Genomic DNA, 19,485 nt, shown 5'->3' on the forward strand with positions numbered 1-19,485 from the left:
GCTGATTTCCTTGGTTCCACCATTAGGGTGTGTTTCTTTATAGTCTATTTATACTATCATTATATACTGCAGTGGGTTAGCTTGCTACTGGAGATAAAATCACCTTGTTTACATGATGATTCAGAAAATCAGACAATATATGCTGATGCATTGCAGGCTCCTGTAATGAAACATACAGAGGCATAAATTTGGACAATTGTTGTATCCTTTTCCTCTATAGAAGGTTAATATCATCTTGACAGTGGTGCTTTTCTGATACCAATGAGGGTAGTTTTTGTATGTTCTGTTTCACATCTTAAGAAGATTGTGCTGTATGTGCAAAATGAAATTGTAACCAAGTTCATGAAAATTCATACTTTATGTGCAGCCATCATAAAAAAAAAAAAAAAAAACATCAAAGGTCCTGATTCAGCTCCTACTGCAATGAAATTGGTCATAAAGCATGTAGCCTATTAGATTTATTTTACTTTATTTTTAAACTAGGGATACATGTTTTTATGTTAAATAGATCAGACTATTCTAGTGATTTCACAGATAGCATTTCACTAAAAAAGCAAACAGATTGTTGCTTAAGAAAGAAAAAGATAAAGCAAGGAGTAAAACCAAGCTACATTTCCATTTTTGAATGTAAGGACTGGCAAAGAGTAGGATACTATTTAAGAAGGAATGAATTTCATGCCTGGGAAGTTGTGATTCCGACAGGCTTAGTACTAGATGTCAACTGTGATATCCCTCACAGTTCTCTAAACAAGGTCATCTTGTGTATATTTTCTTTATTCAGACATTTATTATGTTGATAGTTCTCATATTTTTTCCTTCTTTTTGTTCTCTTTGATGGCAAGCCCAGAAGAGAGTTTATATGGCCTGCAAGTATTACTGTGAGAGGACAGCATTCACTGGCATGGAGGAGAGGTTACGCAGATCACTAGTTCAGTGTTTGAAAGGATTAGAAGAGAAATTGACTACAATGGCAGAAGGTGCTGCATATCTGTGGGAATGAAGGAGAGGTGAAAACCCACATTGTGTTTGTGAAGTCTGGGCTTTTAAATTGGTGAAGATTTCTTTGGCAAAAAGATAAACATGGCCTTTAATTTTCTTCATCTAGAACAGGCCTTTCTAACCCGCTCTGGTTCAGGACACCAGACTTCAAATAATCACTGTTTATCAGGCTTTGCCTTCTAATGTCTTTGGGTAGCACGCCAAGAATTTCTCTGCATGTAGCATAGCTTTCCTGTGGTCTCCTTAATGGATCGGAGATTTAGCAGGAGTGTTCTGACCTGGGAAATATGCCTCCTCATTCAGTGCTTACTGTAGCACAATGCTGAAGATTTGTCTGAATATGTAAGATGCTTTTCTGTTGGATGTAGTGAGAAACTTCTTGTTTCTGGACCATTACCCACGGAGCAAAATTAATTCTAGTAAGTACAAAATTATATTGGCACATGGAATTTTTAAGCTTTAAAATATAACACTGTTAGAAGTAGTTCAGAAACAAGCAGAGAACAGAAAATGACCCTTAAATAGCAGATGAAGTCTTGATCTTTATTGTGCCAAATGAGTTTCTTAGTAATGTGTGATTCCTTACAGTAACTTTTTGTTCACTTTCCATTGCATGCCCTTACATAGCATATGATCTTGTTAAGATTTATTACAGCATTTTTTGAATACTTCTGTTTAGCAAGACTTCAGAAAATTTGTGAATACTTTAAAGTCAATTTTAATTACAGATCCAGAACTGTGAACAGAAGGGATGGGGCTCAGCTGATCCAAAGTTGGTGTCAACTTTGTACGTATTCCTAAACTATTTCCTTCAGGCTCTCTTTATATTCTAAACAAAGAAGGCACTTCTAGTGTACGACTCCTGTCACCTAGAATAGCTATCTGAAAAGGTGAGCTGTTACCTGAAAGTGCCTGTTTCTTCCAAGTTGACAGAATTTGTAGGTATTAAGTGAAGTCTGTACCATATTCTATAGATTTAAATTGACAAAAAATGCTAAGAACAGGTAAGAGTATATTTGCTCTGGTTTGCCTGTTCCTGTCTGGCGCTGTATTAAAGTCTGCTCTATATTAAAATATGAGGTAGAATATATAATTTTGGGTAAGGCTTCTATTGACTTCCTATGGAAAGAAGACTGTAGAAACAATTGTTCTTCTGAAGTAGAAGTTCCCAGGTCTGTGTTTTTTTTTCAGCGGCTTGTCACTGAGTACAAAACTATCCTTCTTTCTACTGATATGTTGACAGACTAAACTAGTCTTTTTCCCTTCAGAAGGACCCTTATTAACTCCATTTCAAGGCCCATGAAAGTCTGTTTTATAAATGTTGTCTTTACCGTGGAAGTGGATTTTCTGAGACACCCAACTGACTTCTTGACTCTCTTACTCTATTAAAGATGCTTGTATGGTTTTCAGGATATCAATGTTGTAGAAAAAAGGTAATCTTTCAATTTTCTGGCATGCTGAAGCTTTTTGTCTTATTAACTACATTACTCTTCACAGAATTGCTGAATGATTCAGGCTGGTAGGCTGCAGACTTCGCAACTTTTCTGATAAACTTGTGCAAGTTTAACCTCAGAGTAAAAAAATAAACATTTTTCTTACATTTAAATTGAATGCGTTACATTTAAATTTGTGCCCTTTGCCTTGAGTTCTGTCACTGCAATGAGAAGACCTTGGTTGTGAAGAGCCTGGCTCTGTACTCCTTGCTCTGCCCATCAGGTATTTGTGCACATCGATAAGATCTGCCCTGAGCCTTCTCTTCAGCAGCCTGAACAGTCCTAGCTCTCTCAGCTTCCTGTCCTACAGTGGAAGTTTCAGTCACTAGATCATCACTGCATCCCTTCACAGTACTTGCTCAAGTATGTCCAGGTCTGTCTTGTACAGGGAGCCCAGAACTGGAGTCAGCACTCCAACTGTGTCTCACCAGTACCAAGTAGAGAGGAAGAATTACCTCCCTCTTCTTAATGGCAATACTTTGCCTAATGTAGCCCAGGACGTTGCTGGCCTTCTTTGCCGGAGGTGGATGCTGATGACTGATGATCAGCATGCTGTCCACCAGGTCCTCATGTTCTTTTCTGCAAAACAGTTTTCCAGCCATCCACTACAAGCCTGTGCTGGTGCACCTATTAACAGAATTTTCTGACAGAAGTTTATATCCTGGAATTATGTGAAGAAAATGGATTAAACAGTTAATTGCATTGCAGTTGTTATGTCTAGCAGAGCAAAACATCTGAGTGTAATTAAGTAGATCCCCTTGGTGGCCCTAAAGTGGCCTTGCCCAATTTCTCTGAATCTTCCCTGTATTAGGAATCTCAAAACTGCACAGAATATTCTGGACTCAGTCTCAAGTGCTAAACAGGGAGGAATCACTTCCCTTAATCTGTTGGTCTCTTTCTAATGCACCCCAGTAATGTATTTGGCCGTCATTGCTTTAGCTCATCCACCGGGCTGTCATTCCACAGCCAGTTACTGGCATGTGTTATTCCATTGCAGCTGCAGGAGTCTGCATGTATCTGTGTTGAATCTTTTCAGGTTGCAGTGAGCCCATTTTCCAGACTCTTGATGTCCCTCCAAATAGCAGCCCTGCCCTCGAGCTTACTGAATTTGCTGTTATCCACAGGCTTCCTTATAGTGCATTCTGTCCCATTATGCATGTTGTTAATAAATTTATCTTCCCTAGTGGTGACCTCAAGGAGAACCAGTGGTCATAATCCTTTAAGCATAGCTGTACAGTTAATTTTAGAGGATTATGCTTTCAGTAAAATGTTAGAAGATAATAGGGATTAGATTCCTGAACTTTCTGAAGCTGAAGGGATTTTTGCTACTTGCTTATCCGGATCCAAAATTGCACTCACAGTATTTATGACTATAAAATCTCAACATAATCTGCATATGAATCAAATATAAAGTTTTCTTTGAAACTTGTTCTAATGTTTGAGAGAGAAAAACTAATGAATCAGAAGTGGGAGGAAAAAAAAAGAACTGAAAAGTTAATCAGTTTCTTCTATAAACCTTGTTTGATTGTATTAAAATGTAATTTGATATTCATGAAAATTCATTTTCATTTTTTTTGATTGGCGGCATATCTTTATGTTTTTTTTAATTGCATCAATGCTATTCTGTTCATGTGACTCCACACATACAAACTCTATACATAACATCCTGATTTGGCCAAGAATGCGTATATTGCATGTAGTGAGTGAGAAGCTGACGAAAAGAGATTACATCCATAAAAGTGCAATTTCTCCTGGAAGTGGCCTAGTATTTGCAAATGTTTTGGCCGCATCTACACAATCCGAAGTCTACAAAGGCATCACCATTCAGATGATAAAATAACTGGCATGCATTAAAGAATATAAACACATCTAAACACCAAAACATTTGTTTTGAGAAACAGTAAGAGAGAAAATACACCATTTTAGGGCAGATTTTAAATGTGAGTCTACAGCTGTCTCACTGAAGATGAAGCAATCGCAGTCAGTACTGTCCAGCAGATGGGATAGCCTTTGGCTCATTAGAACAGGGAGTCAAATGAGATGTGAATATTTTCACTGTCTCAGTTTAATGAAGATCGGTGGGATAGACAGTGGAAGATCAAGCAAATTGGTGGAAAACCTCATTAAGGAAGATAAAATTTTCTCACTGGTCTATAATGAGAATTGTCAGAGCCAAAGACACTTGCAGGAGGAAAAAATTCATTTAGTTAACATTCAGGCTCTATGCTACAAAGCATCCACAAAAGGAAAAAAATGTCATGTTCTGAATTATACTAAACTATAAGACATTGAACAATATGACTTCTACAAACTTTTTTAAAAAGGAAAGGATTGGTTTTGAATCACATGAAATAGTGAATTCAGCTAAAAAGACATAGAAATTATCATGCTTGAGTAAATAGACTCTTCCACAAGTTTTACAGAAACTGAAAATGAACACATCCTACTTTAAACAGTTGCAAATTGCTTAGCTGGGGAGTTAATCTTGCTGCTTACAACAGCTCAGTTAGGTTTTGCTTTTTTTGTAACCAGTTCTGCAGCACATATTTAGAACCAATTTGTTAGCATTTTCTCCAGTGGATGAACAATTCTTACTTTACTCCATGTTAATGCTGGACTGATCAATGCAGGGAATGTCCCAAGAAGATAAAATGTCATAACCTACCTGCATGTTTTGTAGATTAAAAAGCATTCCAAATATTTATATTTAAAGGCTTTCTGTTATTAACTACAACACCTTAATTATGTCTTCTTATATTGTCTTTCTAGTTCCTATCTCTCCAGTCACGTGTTGTATGTATTATTCTTCTCTGGGTATTACTGATATGGTACAGCATAATATAGTAAACAGTGAATACGTTTCTGTAAAACAGCCCTTCCTTCTAGATAAGAAGGGCTGAATAAGAAATAAAAAGAATGGAAACTGAAAATTGAAATGCCCTTTCTTAAGCATCAGACATAAAGATATTCACTGTTAAATTTCTGTATCCATTTAACTGAGTGTAAGTTGCTTGCATTTAATTTTTATCGTTTATCATTTTAATCTTTAATAATTAATTATTTAAAATTTACTTTAGTAATGTAGAAGAAAATGATGAGTTCCCATTTTTATTTTTCCTTATGTGGCAATATTAAAAACCCATATGTAATTAAGACTACACTTTCTATTAGGATTTGCAAGTCTGTTCATGTGCAAGTATATATGTTATAGTTTTTATACAGATTTGTAATCTTTCTTTGAAACATAAACTTTCTTTTTCTTGGTAAGATTTTACATTCCCCATCTGGAAAGCATAGTAAAGTTATTATGTTTTATTAACTCAATTTTCTATGAAGCCAGATTATATTAATCAATCTTCAGATATTCTCAGTATGTGGAAAAGTAATTAAAATAGGTAAGTACCTTGTGATGTGAAATTTGTTCACCAATTTTGATTTTGCAACTTCTTCAGTAGTCAGAGGAACGGAACATTGGTGTAAAGTGTAACAGTTGAAGATGGAAATGCTACATGAAGACACCCATCCTACTCTATTGGGAATGGAAAACAAATGAGAATGAAAACAAAGTTATGTCTGGGCCTAAATCGTTTCAATACTACAAACTACCAGTTTCCATTCTACAAACTACCTGTGCTAAAGACTGCTTAAGCTAGTACATGTTTAAGCACTCAGACCAGTCACATCATCTAGCTGTCACATAATTCTGCCACTTTGTGGCAGAATTCTACTTAAATACTGTGGGTTTTGCTTTTTTTTTTTTTTCCTTAAAATTTCTAATGGAAAGCAGAATCTTGCACATAAAAAATCAGAACAAAACAGACTTATTGTGCATAATGTCCTATATCTGCTATGGAAATTGGAATGGCACATCCAGAACTTCCTTCCAGAGTGGAAGATGATGCATTGCAGTTATTCATGGAGAAAACAAGCAAAAGCCCACAGTGCTGAGTATTTTAGAAGTGTAATCAAGCTTTTCCTTGTAAGATATACTGGTGAACTGTTCTGCTTCCACCTTTTTGTTTTGTAGATGTAGTTGGAAAAGTGTCTCCAACTTGCCAGGCCCTGTTTCACTGGCTTCTTTCCCAAGGACTCACTGACCTTGGCAAGAATGTGATGAGATTTTTCTTTAACTGCAAAGGAATGGAACCATTGGATTGCTGGAGCCACACACACAGTCTATTTTATTGTTGACATCTAAATTATCTAGGAGCCTAACACTAAAATCCAAATTCTTATTTACAATGAGAGGTTGAAAGTCATACATGTAAAATACTCAAATGTTCTCAGACTGAAAATAGCTGTTCTGCCGGGAGGGGCAAGGTGAGAAATTGGTGCCCTAGTGGTAATGCAACTGGAAGTGTTGGGGGTGCAAATTCTACTATATTTCACCAGGGAAGATAGGCTGAACATAGATGGAAAAAGGTTTTTTCTGACTGTGAATCTTGCGAGTTGATACTAGAAGTAGGAAAATCCAAGAGGACATTTGGACCATGGACAATTGTAAAAGCCTTCTACATATTTCTTGAATTGTTATATATCTCTGTCTTATACAAATCATAGACAACAGGCAGTCCTTTCTACCTGTATCCCCAAGGTATTGGAAATCTGGGTATGGACAACTCAGATAAGAAACAAGAGAACATCAAATTTAGTATCAGAAATGTTCTTATTAATGATGACACCAGTCTGTGTTGTGTGATCAACATGCCTGAGGGACAGGATGTCATTCAGAGACGCCAAGACTGGCTCAAGCAATAGGACCAGGAGAACCTCATGAGATTCAACAAAGGCAAGTGCAAGGTGATGCATCTGGGTTGTAGCAATCCCCACTATCAGTACAAGCTGGGGGATGTAAGGATGGAGCACAGCCCTGCTGAAAAAGACCTGGGGATACTGGTGAATGGAAAGCTGGACATGAGCCAGCAATGTGCTCACACAGCCCAGAAAGCCAACCCTATCCTGGGCTGCATCAAAAGAAGTGTGGCCAGCAGGGCAAGGGAGGTGATCCTGCCCCTCTGCTTTGTGCTGGCGAGGCCTCACCTGGAGTACTGAGTCCAGATGTGGAGTCCTCAGTAAAGGAGAGTTGTGGACCCATTGGAGCATGTCCAGAGGAGGGCCACAGCAATGATCCAAGGGATGGAACATCTTCCCTGTGAGGACAAGCTGAGCAGTTCAGCCTGGAGAGAGCTCTGGGGCGACCAGGGTATGACCTTTCAGTGTCTAAAGGGGGGCTGTAAGAAGGAAGGGGACAAACTTTTTAGCAGGGTCTGCTATTTAGTCATTTAGTCAAAGGGAAATGGTTTTGAACTAAAAGAGGAGAGATTTAGATTGGATATAAGAAGTTTTTTACACTTAGGGTGATGAGGCACTGACATAGGTTGCCTAGAGAGGTGGTGGATGCCCCATCCCTGGAGACATTCAAGGTCAGGCTGGACAGGGCTCTGCTCACCTGATCGAGCTGTAGGTGTCCCTGTTCATTGCAGGGGAGTTGGGCTATTCAGCCTTTGAGGGTCCCTTCCAATTCAAATAATTCTATGATTATATGATTCTATGATGATTCTACGATTAATTTTTTGACCAGATCTACTTTCTCTTTCACTTAATTTTAAACTTCAAGAGAACATTTTGAGTATTCGTAGAAGCCCTTAGAGGACAAGAACCTTTTCCTCAACCTTGTTTTCTTGCTTCTTGTACAGGTGAGTGTCATCTCTGGCTTGTCTGTCTGATGTGTTCTCACTAAGGCTCCTCATAGTTGTGGGCTGCTTCCTTCACGTCCAACTGCTTGGCCTTTGAGAAATCTGGAAGCAGCTCATAATCTTTCTTTGCACATAGAAGGTTAAATATCAACGTTCGTATTTGCACTAGCAACTCATTGATCAGGAAAATGTCAAGACAGAGAGCAAGCTATGGCATTTTGGTATAAAAAAATTCAGTAATTCTGTTTAGTGATATTTCCCTGAGCTGGGGAATGCTAACATGGAATGAAGGTAGAGAGGGAAACTGTAGTATAACAAATCCACAGCAAAGATTTAGATTTATTAAAATTCATGTATAATTTTATAACTGCAGTTGCTCTAAGGAAAGATATCTAAAGAATAAAATTGACACCAACACCATACCTGCTCAGTATCAGAATCTGAGCAGCATCAGATAATTACTCTCAGTCGAGAGACTTGTGTGTGAGACTGGCAATCCTGAAAGTGGTGATTTTGTTTGGCCTATTTATTTATTTATTTATTTTAAATGGCAGAAAGATTTGAAGTGCCTTTGCATTCAACTTCTTAGTCCAGTCTGACATAGAAAGCAAGTGCTTGTCATGCATCTATCTTCCTCCTGAGTGGGATTGCGTGATGTGATGACCTGATGTAGCCAGTGCAGTGCTATCTAATGTTCTGTATTCCCTGGCTACAACCTGGTCAGTGGCCGTGCAAAGCGTATTCAGATAATTAAGCACGTCTCTGTTGAACTTCTTAAACTTGGAGTTGTGAAGCTGATTACTTCTGATGAGGGCCTCCGGGTGCTCTTCTAATGTATTAAAAGCAAGAAAAGGCAGGCTGTCCCAGCTTTTCTTCCGTCTCCTTATATTAACCCAGATGTTTAAGCATAGCTAGTTCCAAGGGAAACTGTTGGCTGTGCAGTAAATCATTCTCTGCAGATCTTTTAAAAATAAATAAATAAAAGTATCTACATTTGCAAATTGCAGAGACTGCTTGCTCAGTTTTGATTTCTTCATTCCCACTGGTAGTGCTGAATTTGTTAGGATAAATGAAAAGCCTCTTTTTTTTTTTTTTTTTTTTTTTTTTTTAGTTTTTTTTTTTTTTTTTTTTTTGTAGTGGTTTATTTTTTTCCATGTTTCTTGCATAAAGGAATTGTGATTTCTTTCAAACCCACAGCATTTATTTTTGTATAAATGTATTGGTGTCACAGTGTATAAATGCATATTAATTCAGTTGACTACAATTCCTGCATTCCTATTGAAACATTTGTTGAAACATAAGTGAAGAAAATTCAGAGGCCATTCTAACTAAAAATGTTTATTCATCATCTGAGCTGCAATCAGCAGGTTTAGGAGCTGAGAACAAAGGTAATATGTTACAATAATGAAATTAAAATAATCTTATTAATTTTGGTGATACCAAATCTGAAGCTACACGTAAGATGCTATATTTTGAATCTAATTGTGCTGTACAATACAGAATCTCTACTTTTGGTAGCTATTTTTGAATGTAGGAGGTCAAACTTGTTACAAATCAGATATTTACAGGCAGATCAGATATACAGCCATGTACCGAATGATTGATTATAACACAGATTATTATATTGTTGCATTGTGGAGAATGTACATAAACACAGTGCCTTAGCAATTCGATGAAATAGTAATTTGTGTTACAACCGTTGTCTCTGAGTAATTTCATTTTCACAAATTATTTTACATTAAAAGTCACCTTCCTAGTAGGACTAAGCATTAAAGAGCTGCTGTATAAGCTCAGACCCTGTCCTGCACTTCGTTCACAACCTTACTTGTTTCTTTTTCATTTCTTTTTCATTTTTATGCAATGTCAGTAATAAAGATGCTGAGGAATAGAATATATTTGCAGTTAAATTTGTGCAATTATATTCAGAAATGGAGATTGTAAAGCAATTTTACTTATATGTTGAACAACTCATATGAATGTCACTCTCATATGAATATCACTGGATGTAACAAGCAGAAAGGTTTTATATTTTTCATTGGTTTATTTTCTTTAATGTTATTTAATTCTTAGATCAAAGCTGTCCCTTCCCTTTTTTTTTTTTCATTCATTTGATGATTTTTCCAGTGGAACTCCAATTTCAAATTTTCTGTTATTACAGAATGTCTTCCATTTGGCGTATCCACCAGAGCTCTCTTCCATTGACCTCCAGTTAGTTTCACCTCTCCAGTATCTCCTCTCCTATTGGAAAGGTAAGATATGTTATATTAGTCCAATTCCGTCTTGAATATATCAGCTCTAAAATGTGTTTTCTCCCATTCTGTTTCTTCTCTCTCTCCTATGAGTTTTACGTTTTGAATGGTATTTTTTTTATCACAGAGACTCAACTTTGAATATTACTTTTAAGGACCTATATTTTTTCTTCCAATCTCACACAAGTCACTTATCACCGCCTGGTGTTTCAATACAAAAGTATATCCCATTCTTCAATTCCTGAGACAATTGTTACTTAGAACATTCCCTTGGAATTTGAAAAGGGTTTATTCAGCCTTGGGGTGGGAAGGTGAAGGGAAGACCTTGTTGTTTTCTGCAGCTACCTCATGGAAGGTTGTCAGGGAGATGGAGGTTGCAATGAAGGAAATCCTGACTGGATACTGTGAAAGAACTTTTAATCATGAGGGGGATCAAAGAGTGACACAGATAATCCAAAGAAGCTGAGAAGTGTCTCTCCTTAGGGATGCTCAAAACATGGAGCAAGGCCCCGGACTCTTTGAGCCAGCTGACCCTGCTGCAAGAGGGCTGTGTAGCAGATGGTGTCTGAGCATCCTGTCCCACTTCAACCCTTCTGTGATTCTCTGAGGTGACTTGTCCAAGGCAAAGCTAAATTGATAAGCTCTTTTTACTGGTTTATCTATTTTTACTTTTTTTTCCCTTTCAATACAGACGATATAACAGAGCTACAGTTTATACACAGCTGCAGGCTTTTTTTCCAGCCTGAAATTCAGGCTTCTTTTCTCCATTGTTAAATATATCCAAGTTATTACCCTGTTTGTATCGTAGTCTCTGTCAAGAATTCATGTGGTTCAGTTCTCTCTGACCTAATCCACTAGATTTATTCCACATAAAGTACAACAGAAAAAAGTAAAGTCTCTCTGTTCAAAGGAATGAAGAGTTCTTTTACTTCAGAGGAAGCCTTTGATCTAATGAACTGAATTATTTGAAAATGTTTGCATAGGGCAGAAACTTCCAAGCAGGAGAGGAATAGTTTTGTTTTACTACAAATGAATGAGTTGTCATGAAGAACTGGCAACAGAGAGAACCACAGAGACTATTTTTGCCACTGGTGTTAATGACACAAGGAATGGACTAGGTTTGTGATAGAAAAGGAGTATTTTCTACATGAATATCACAATATTTGTTACAACCATAGATAACCAATTCTAGGAATCATGAAAACCTAGCATATTTTTTTGTAAAATATAAAATGTAAGGTTCTTTGTGGTAAATTCACACTGTTACCTATAATAACAAGATAGCATAGAATAGGTTATGTAGACTGGAATTACAGAGGAGTGGCAGAATGAAATAAAAGGCTTGAGGATTAGAGTGAATAAGGAAGAAAATAAAATTGCCTGTATAGAAAAGTGGGTTCTTCAGATTTGGTTTGGCTCCCTGGAAACTGCTGCAATAAAAAAAAAATAGACTTAGGGAGAGCAGCAAGAATGTGTGTGTTTCAGACATACATATCTTAGCAACTGTGAATTTTAGGGGAGAAATATTTGGCTGGATCAAAGGAGCAGTGAGTTTTGAATATTTAAAAGACTTTTTTTCACGATAGAAGATTTAAATTATTCGTTTCAAAAAGCTGTACCATACTGGGAAACTCTGTGATGGGCTGAATCAGTAATAAAAGAGTATTTTTCTCAAATGTCATCTTCCGAAACATGTTGTTGAAGGTAATGAGCACAAACCTATTAAGAACTGAGGGAATACATGAAAAGTCTTATTTCAGGACAGAGGAAATTCCCTCCCTTGTCTGCTAATCTTGCTGTGTTGCTAAGACCTGGGAAGACACTTAGCCCTTCTGAATATTTTCTATTACTTAAGTAACAGATACTAGAGTTGTTTATCCCAGTGAAAGTGAACATGTGTAAGGTAGCTAGCTCTAAGAGTATGAACAACAACACCTAGAATTATTGGTATAACATTACTGCTTGTAGAGCAAAAAATATTGAATAGAAATGTAGTCGTTTTCTATAAAGAGACTACTTCGATTTAATTCTCTTGTAGATTGCTACATTAAAAATTATTTTAAGGGGGTGAGTTGGGATGGGGAAGAAAGAGCAGGGGAATAATCAACTTTCCAGTTAGCTTACAGAGAGTAGTCCATACTCAAACAATAGCTGGAATTTCAGCAGACCTCTGTATAACAGCTCTGCATCTCGAAAGATGCTACTAAGTTCACTGTAATAATATAAATCTTATACAAAAAGCTCATATATGTATATATATATGGGTCGTCCTAAACTAAGCTACTGAATTTCATAGGAGAATACAGCACCTCTCCTGTGGCTGAGCCTTGAAAATAATTTCATCTACTCTTTTTTTTCCTCCTCCATTTTAATTGTGATGTATTATATTTTACAGTCCTCATGGAATCCCCAACAGTGTCTTTACTTGAGCAATTTAATGTTCAACTTTGTTACTGCTGTTAAACGTGATAGTGGGCCTTCAGCTACCAATTAATTACTCAGCACCTGAAGTGTGTGCAAGTAGAGTGTGTTTTAGAAAGCTATTTACAGTGGCCAGTTCAATTTTTATTCTATAAACAGATACCTGGTTGCAGAACATTTCAACTGCATTTTATGTCTTTGCAAGATGATATGGGGAGAAGAGAGGGTAGCTGAATCCCCATTTAGCATTTCAGATCTGTCAAGGATTTGCTTTCTTGCATCACAGAAAGATGCTACTTCCAGTCTTTTGAAAATTCAAAATTGCAGGATATTACCTTCCTTGTTAGGAGGGGATTTATTGAAACCATTCTGACATGCCATTGTTCACAAAACTGCAATGCCGTTCATAACAAAATGTACCTTTTTATATCACAGTGTGGCCCTTCAAACTCTGCAGTTGTGCAGTGGGAGAGTACTTTAAGGCAAATTATCTGATGGATCCCAAGAAGAATGTCACTGCCTGGACAGCACTGCATTTTGGATATTTTTCAGTTGTAATATTTTGTCCTTCTCAGATTTGATCATAGATCTCCAGTATACAATATCTCTTTGAAAAGGCTTGTATTTAGGAAGGAATACGTCCAGGATGTTACCGGGCAGTTTATTTGTTAGATGATTTTCTGTTACCTTAAAGAGCAGATTACCTAAAGCAGGCAGCTGCCTCACTGAGAAACACTGTAGTGAGGAGCTGCTTTAATTGTGTTTTGGAAGACAACTACAGAGTCTGTCAATCTGTTTTGAAGAGCTTCCCAGAGAGCTATTTTGAACAGTTGGTTGTGGGAATTTAATCTCTGTTTTCACATCTAAACACTGTAATTCCCGGACACAAAACCACGGAGAATGAGACATCAAGTATGAATAACGCTTCAAATTATGAAGTTGAATTTTCCACATACTCAGAATACTCGTATTCATACTCAATATTCAATACTCATACTCAGAAAATAATAATTTTCTTTCATGGGCATTTCACAGAGTATATGTAAATATTGTTTAATCCTTCAGTTTCTGCTTTGATTATTGGTATGTATGAACATTAAGGAGTCCTCCAAATGTTAGTCCTGCTTTTCTCCCTACAAATTTTACAGGCCACATCAAGTTATAGTCAGGATAACACTTTGAGAAGAGATTTCCAATTTCTAAGTCAGCCTTTTCAGAATATATACTCTCTGTAGCTTATATCGTTAGCTGCTTCTTCAAGAAAGACTCATCAGGAATACTGGCACTGAGTCTACTTAAATCTTGTATGGAAGTGGCAAAGTAACGTGTAGCTCCTTTGGAAGAAATGTGGTCCCTCTATAATAGGTCAGGCAGCTGATCTGAGGAGGCTGTATGCATTTGGACTGGTATGTTACCCTTCCAGGAGAGGATTTCTATGTCTTTATAGCTGGCAGTCAAGTACTGCCTTTACCTTCTTTAGTTTCCTCATAAACATGAGCAAACTGAAGAAAAGAAGTTCATCTGCACTTCTAGGGAAGCTTTACATTCAAATGACATTTGAATTCAGTCACTGGCACAGGCTGCCCAGAGAAGCTGTGGGTGCCCCATCCCTGGAGGCACTCAAGGCCAGGTTGGATGGGGCCCTGGGCAGCCTGAACTGCTGGGTGGCACTGCCCATGGCAGGGGATTGGAACTGGGTGAGCTTTAAGGTCCCTTCCAGCCCAAGCCATTCTGTGATTCACTGTATTCTATGATTCTCTGGAGGTCTTCAAAAGCTGCCTGGATATGATCCTGAGCACTTTGCTCTAAGTATCCCTTCCTGAGCAGGGGTTGAACGAGGTGACCTCCAGAGGTCCCTTCCCACCTCAGCCCTTCTGTGATTCTCTGAAATTACTGTTTCTCGTTCTGGCCAGGAAGGCCAGAAAAGGGTCCTAAACTCTTTCAGGACTCTGTGTACAGTCAGCTGGAAGAGACATGCTGTCTGGCAAGGAAAAGGTTAGTAGCAGCTCTGTGTAGGATGCGGGAGAATGGCACCTGTTGTGTTGAGTAGGTTGGGCTGTTTCACAGCTAGTGCCACAGCTGTTTTCAACAGGAGAGAGCTCTAAATGCATTTTTGATTGAATGTAAATTATGCATTTGGTTTGGAGAGAATAAAAGTTGTGAAGAAACAGAAAGAGAAAACCACACCCCCTTCTTTCACATTTGAATGCACTGGATTTTCAATATAATCCATTAACCTGCACATAGCCTTTTATTACAGTCCTTGGGAGTTTGGAATATTTTTGGCAATGTACTTTTATGAAAAATACAAGTGAAAAACCCACGTAACTGCCCCCCACACTCCTGGAATTGAAGGTTCATAGGAAAATTCATTTATTTTCTCTAAGTATACCAAAAAAGGCATGAAAATGCATGTACATCAGATGTATTTCACTTTGAATTTATGTAATTTTGTCAAGAAATAAAAAAGCTCCCATAATTTTACCATAATTTATCTACTTAATACTCAGTACCCAAGGCATACCCAAAGTCTTTTAACAGCGTATTATCAAGAAAAAAAACTTCATTCAGTGAGAGAAACAATGGCGTTCTTGTTTAGAGGGTAGCTTGAATCACTGACCAGATTAAACAGTGTTTGAGCTGGTAAGTTGTCATGATTCATCTCAGAATGATCCCATCAGTTTCACTGGAGCTACCTGGGGTGTACTGCAAGAGCTTGGTGGTCGTTCCAGCAGGCATGATAGCACATCATTTCCTTATCTCAGCCCGAGTCACTGCTATGATGCTCTATATCATTTGCCTTAGTGTCATTTAGAGGACCTGCGAGATGTCCATTTTGTTACCTTACTTATAATATTCTTGACTCACGTCTAGGATGAAAAACCGAGCTGTATTCCTTAAGTCTCTAAACAACACTTGCTTAAAAAGCAGAGAATAATTTTTTCTGATTTCTTTTCCTGAACTTTTTAAATGTCATCATTATCTCATAGACCTGTTAAAATTAATAAATGATATTAATTACCTCAGTTCTTATTTTCATGCATTAATCTAGGCAAAGAAGAAAGCATAATAATCTGTCCGGGTTGCTTTTCAAAATATTCTCTTCCAGATACCTTTTCTTTTGCAGCACATGCAGTTCACTTGGAGAATGTGTAACAAACTTATGGAGAAAGTAAAACTGGAAACATTTTCAATTTTGTATATAATGGGTGAGATTTTGATTTTGCCTCTGCTGAAATGATTCTGATTTTTTCTGTGAAACCTGTATTTTCATCTGGTGAATATTTTTTAAATAATACTGAGATCTGCTATTGATTAATGTGTAAAGTATTCATGTTCGATGTTTTACCAGAGCATTGTGTTTCATGAATGATCAGCCGTTGTGGAGAAGTTATACAAACATGATAAAAGATATCTGAGTAACGTGAAAACACCAGTATCATAATTATGATTTTTAAACACTGCATTCAAAGCTTTCTTTTTGCTTGAAAACCACCTCTTATCGATTGGATTTACACATTTTCTTCTATTGCCACTGGTTAAGTGTGACACTTCATACCTGTTTCATCTCTGTAGTGTGTTTTGACCACATTTAAAGAAATCCATGGTGAAAACATGCTGTAAGAAAGAGTCAGATAGAAATATGTGATATATATACATATATATATTTCATTTAGTACTTGTTGCTAATAGATGTCATGCAGCAGCTGTCTTGTCAGCAGCTGTATTGTCAGCAGCTATATCCCAGTGCAGTAATATTTTATCTTTCTCACTCAGATGTTTTTGTAGCTCCCAGTGGTTCTTTGTGAGTTCAGAGGTTCCAGTGTCAGCTACTGGATAAGAAAATGTCCTTGATTTTCCACAAGGTGGCATATAAGAATCAGTCTGGCTGTATTTTAATTAATTTAAATCAATTAATATAGACTTTCTTAATGTCAAATGACTATGCATACCTAAAGAAGAAGGAATATGTTCAAAGGACAGAGTATACTGTGAGTGACTATTTAATGTTCTGTCATTAGCTAAATAACACAGAGGAACACTACTGTATAATTTACAGAGTTACATAACAAAATAAAATCTAACCTAAGCACCTCATAGTTATTTGTAAATACTTTTCTGTTCAGTAATTAATTGTTACTGAAAGTAATCCTTCATCTGCTAAACTGCTCCCATAACCTGTGACAGAATTTGAGCGCCAGTTCAATTTTTTCTCATGGGATAACATCTGTTCTGACCTCCCCACTGTGCCCTATTGTGCTTCTGATGGGAGAGACTTGCTGGAGTGTACCAGCTCCTAGAAGATAGCGTTCGATTTTCTTTTGAGCTACCAGCTCATTTAGTAACTGCCTCAGGATGACTGAAACTTTAAAAATCAAACTAAGAACAATTTTTAGGACATTACAAGGATTATGAACGAGATTCAGATACAAATCCTGCAAGGATGGGCTGAGACACCTGAGGCTGTTCCACCTGAAGGAGAGAAGGCTCTGGTGAGACCTGAGAGCGGCCTTTCAGTACTGGGAGCCGTAGGAAGAAAGGGAACAAACTCTTTAGCAGGGTCTGCCTTGACAGGACAAGGGGAAATGGTTTCAAACTAAAAGAGGAGAGATTTAGACTGGTTATAAGAAGTTATTTACAGTAATTGTGTTGAGGCACTGGAACAGATTGCCCCGAGAGATGGTAGATGCCCTGTCCCTGGAGACACCCAAGGTCAGGCTGGACTGGGCTCTGAGCACCTGATCTACTTAATGGAGTCCCTGCTCATTGCAGGGCAGTTGGACCAGATGGCTTTAAGGTTGTCTTCCAAGTCAAATGATTCTATGATTGTATGATTCTCACTATTGCCTTGTAAATGATCAAAAAGACAAATGGGAGTGGGAAGACTTCTCTTTCTTACTGTGGTGTAATAGCTAATTACAAGCCTGATTGTTTTGTTTCATGAATACAAAGGTTCAGAAGTGCTCAGTGTTGCAGTGAATTATGTGTTTTTGTCAGGGGCTGTGGTTTTAACCCTGTGTTTTCTCCCTTTCTCTGTGCTTAACAGACTGCAGCTGAGGCAGCAGAGCTGATGTGGCAAAGCATGAACAGGCTGAGTTTTTTTAAAAAAGTTTTTTGTCCTCCATCTGCCAGAGATTGCACGTGCTCCCTTGAAATGTCTTCATTACAATAACAACATACCTTTCATGATCCAAGGGAAGAGTTGCTTTCCTGTAACCATTGCTAAAACAACTGCAAACTGCTACAGTCCTAACAGGGCTGGCTAGTGTGCAAAGCAGCTCACTGTCTTTCTGAAAAATTGTAATTGTTAGTAATTTAGTAATTAATCCACCTGAATTTCTTAAGCTTCTGTAGTGGCTGTCCACCGTACATTTTCTAAGTGCATCAACATTGTTCTTCAATCTTATATTAAGGATTTTCTTCTATGTAGTGGTTATCCCAATGACTACTAAATATGAAAGTGCAGAATGTTATTCCTTCAAAATCTGATATCATTCTTATAATATCCTTATGGTGAATATTGCAAATAACATTATCCATTTATATGCTGAAAAGATAATCTGGAATTCCAATTTTATTGACTATTTGTAATTAAATAGAAGTACAATGTGGTGAATAAAATTTAGGTGAAAAAATGTAAGTGACTAAAAGAATATTTTCAATTTTCTCTCTCCATGGAAAAGGGAAAATTCTTTATTCTTAACGCCAGTTGTCATTCAGTAAATGTATAATAAGAATGTAACAAGCTGACCATTTTGTACCTCAGTGTTGAACCCATAGCAGATTGAGTATTGCTGGCATACTTGTTTCTTCTCCTTTGAAAAGACAGAAGTGTAACTCTCATTTTAAGCCTCTAACATAGACAGCTGGGGTAATGTTCATGATATCAGAGAATTATGTTACTGTTAACTCAATAAAACATCAATAGAAAAGTGAGATTTCTGATTTTTTTTTTCTATTTGCCTTTTCAGTATTGTTAATCCTATTACTATCTCCACAGCTGATTTTCAGCCTCCGTCAGATTATACCTGAGAATACTCTCAAAATAAAATTTCCCTCTCTTGTGGTGGAAAGTTATGATGTTTATTCTTCATAAGACAGCTTTTTGCTGACATACAGTGTATTTCTAAATCAGCTGTAAATTTTCTGTCTTCACATTGCTAGTGGCTTGCTTCCCTCCAACATTGTCATCTATGCTCCATTTCAAAATGTTTTAAACTTTCTTTCACATTTCAACACACTTCAGCACAAATCTGGGATAAGTATGAAGAGTCTGATCCTTTAGCTTCATTTGCTAGATATGGTAATCAAATTTTATTTGTACAGCACTGATACTGGAATGAAACATTTAGATGTTTTTTTAAGGGACATAGTTTAGTGGGGAAACATTGGTGGTAGTTGGACTGTTGGACTGGATGATCTTGGAGGTCTTTTCCAACCTTGGTGATTCTGTGATTCTGTGATTCTATGAATGCAGGTCACTTCATGAGATCCATCCATACTTGTTTCATTCTCACTGTGTCATCCTGAAAATGCTTTATTGGAGTTAAGCAAGATGAAATAATGATTTTAGTGCAAATGTACTGGTTTTATGAATGCATGGCTCTGCTCATTCTGACCATGAAA

The 19,485-nt window shown here is 37.3% G+C and overlaps 1 long non-coding RNA gene across 2 annotated transcripts; it reads left to right on the forward strand.

The window, feature by feature from the left end:
• LOC110388260 lies at positions 856-18,795 on the forward strand. 2 transcript variants are annotated; one of them, XR_002432837.1, is made up of 5 exons: positions 856-1,418; positions 1,728-1,786; positions 8,110-8,188; positions 10,347-10,437; positions 17,906-18,795. It is a non-coding gene; the product is annotated as an uncharacterized LOC110388260 (long non-coding RNA). The 2 variants fall into 2 exon arrangements; XR_002432836.1 differs by lacking the exons at positions 856-1,418; positions 1,728-1,786 and having other exon boundaries at positions 7,931-8,188.

This window comes from Numida meleagris, chromosome 1 (genome assembly GCF_002078875.1).
Source record: "Numida meleagris isolate 19003 breed g44 Domestic line chromosome 1, NumMel1.0, whole genome shotgun sequence".
Lineage (NCBI taxonomy): Eukaryota > Metazoa > Chordata > Aves > Galliformes > Numididae > Numida > Numida meleagris.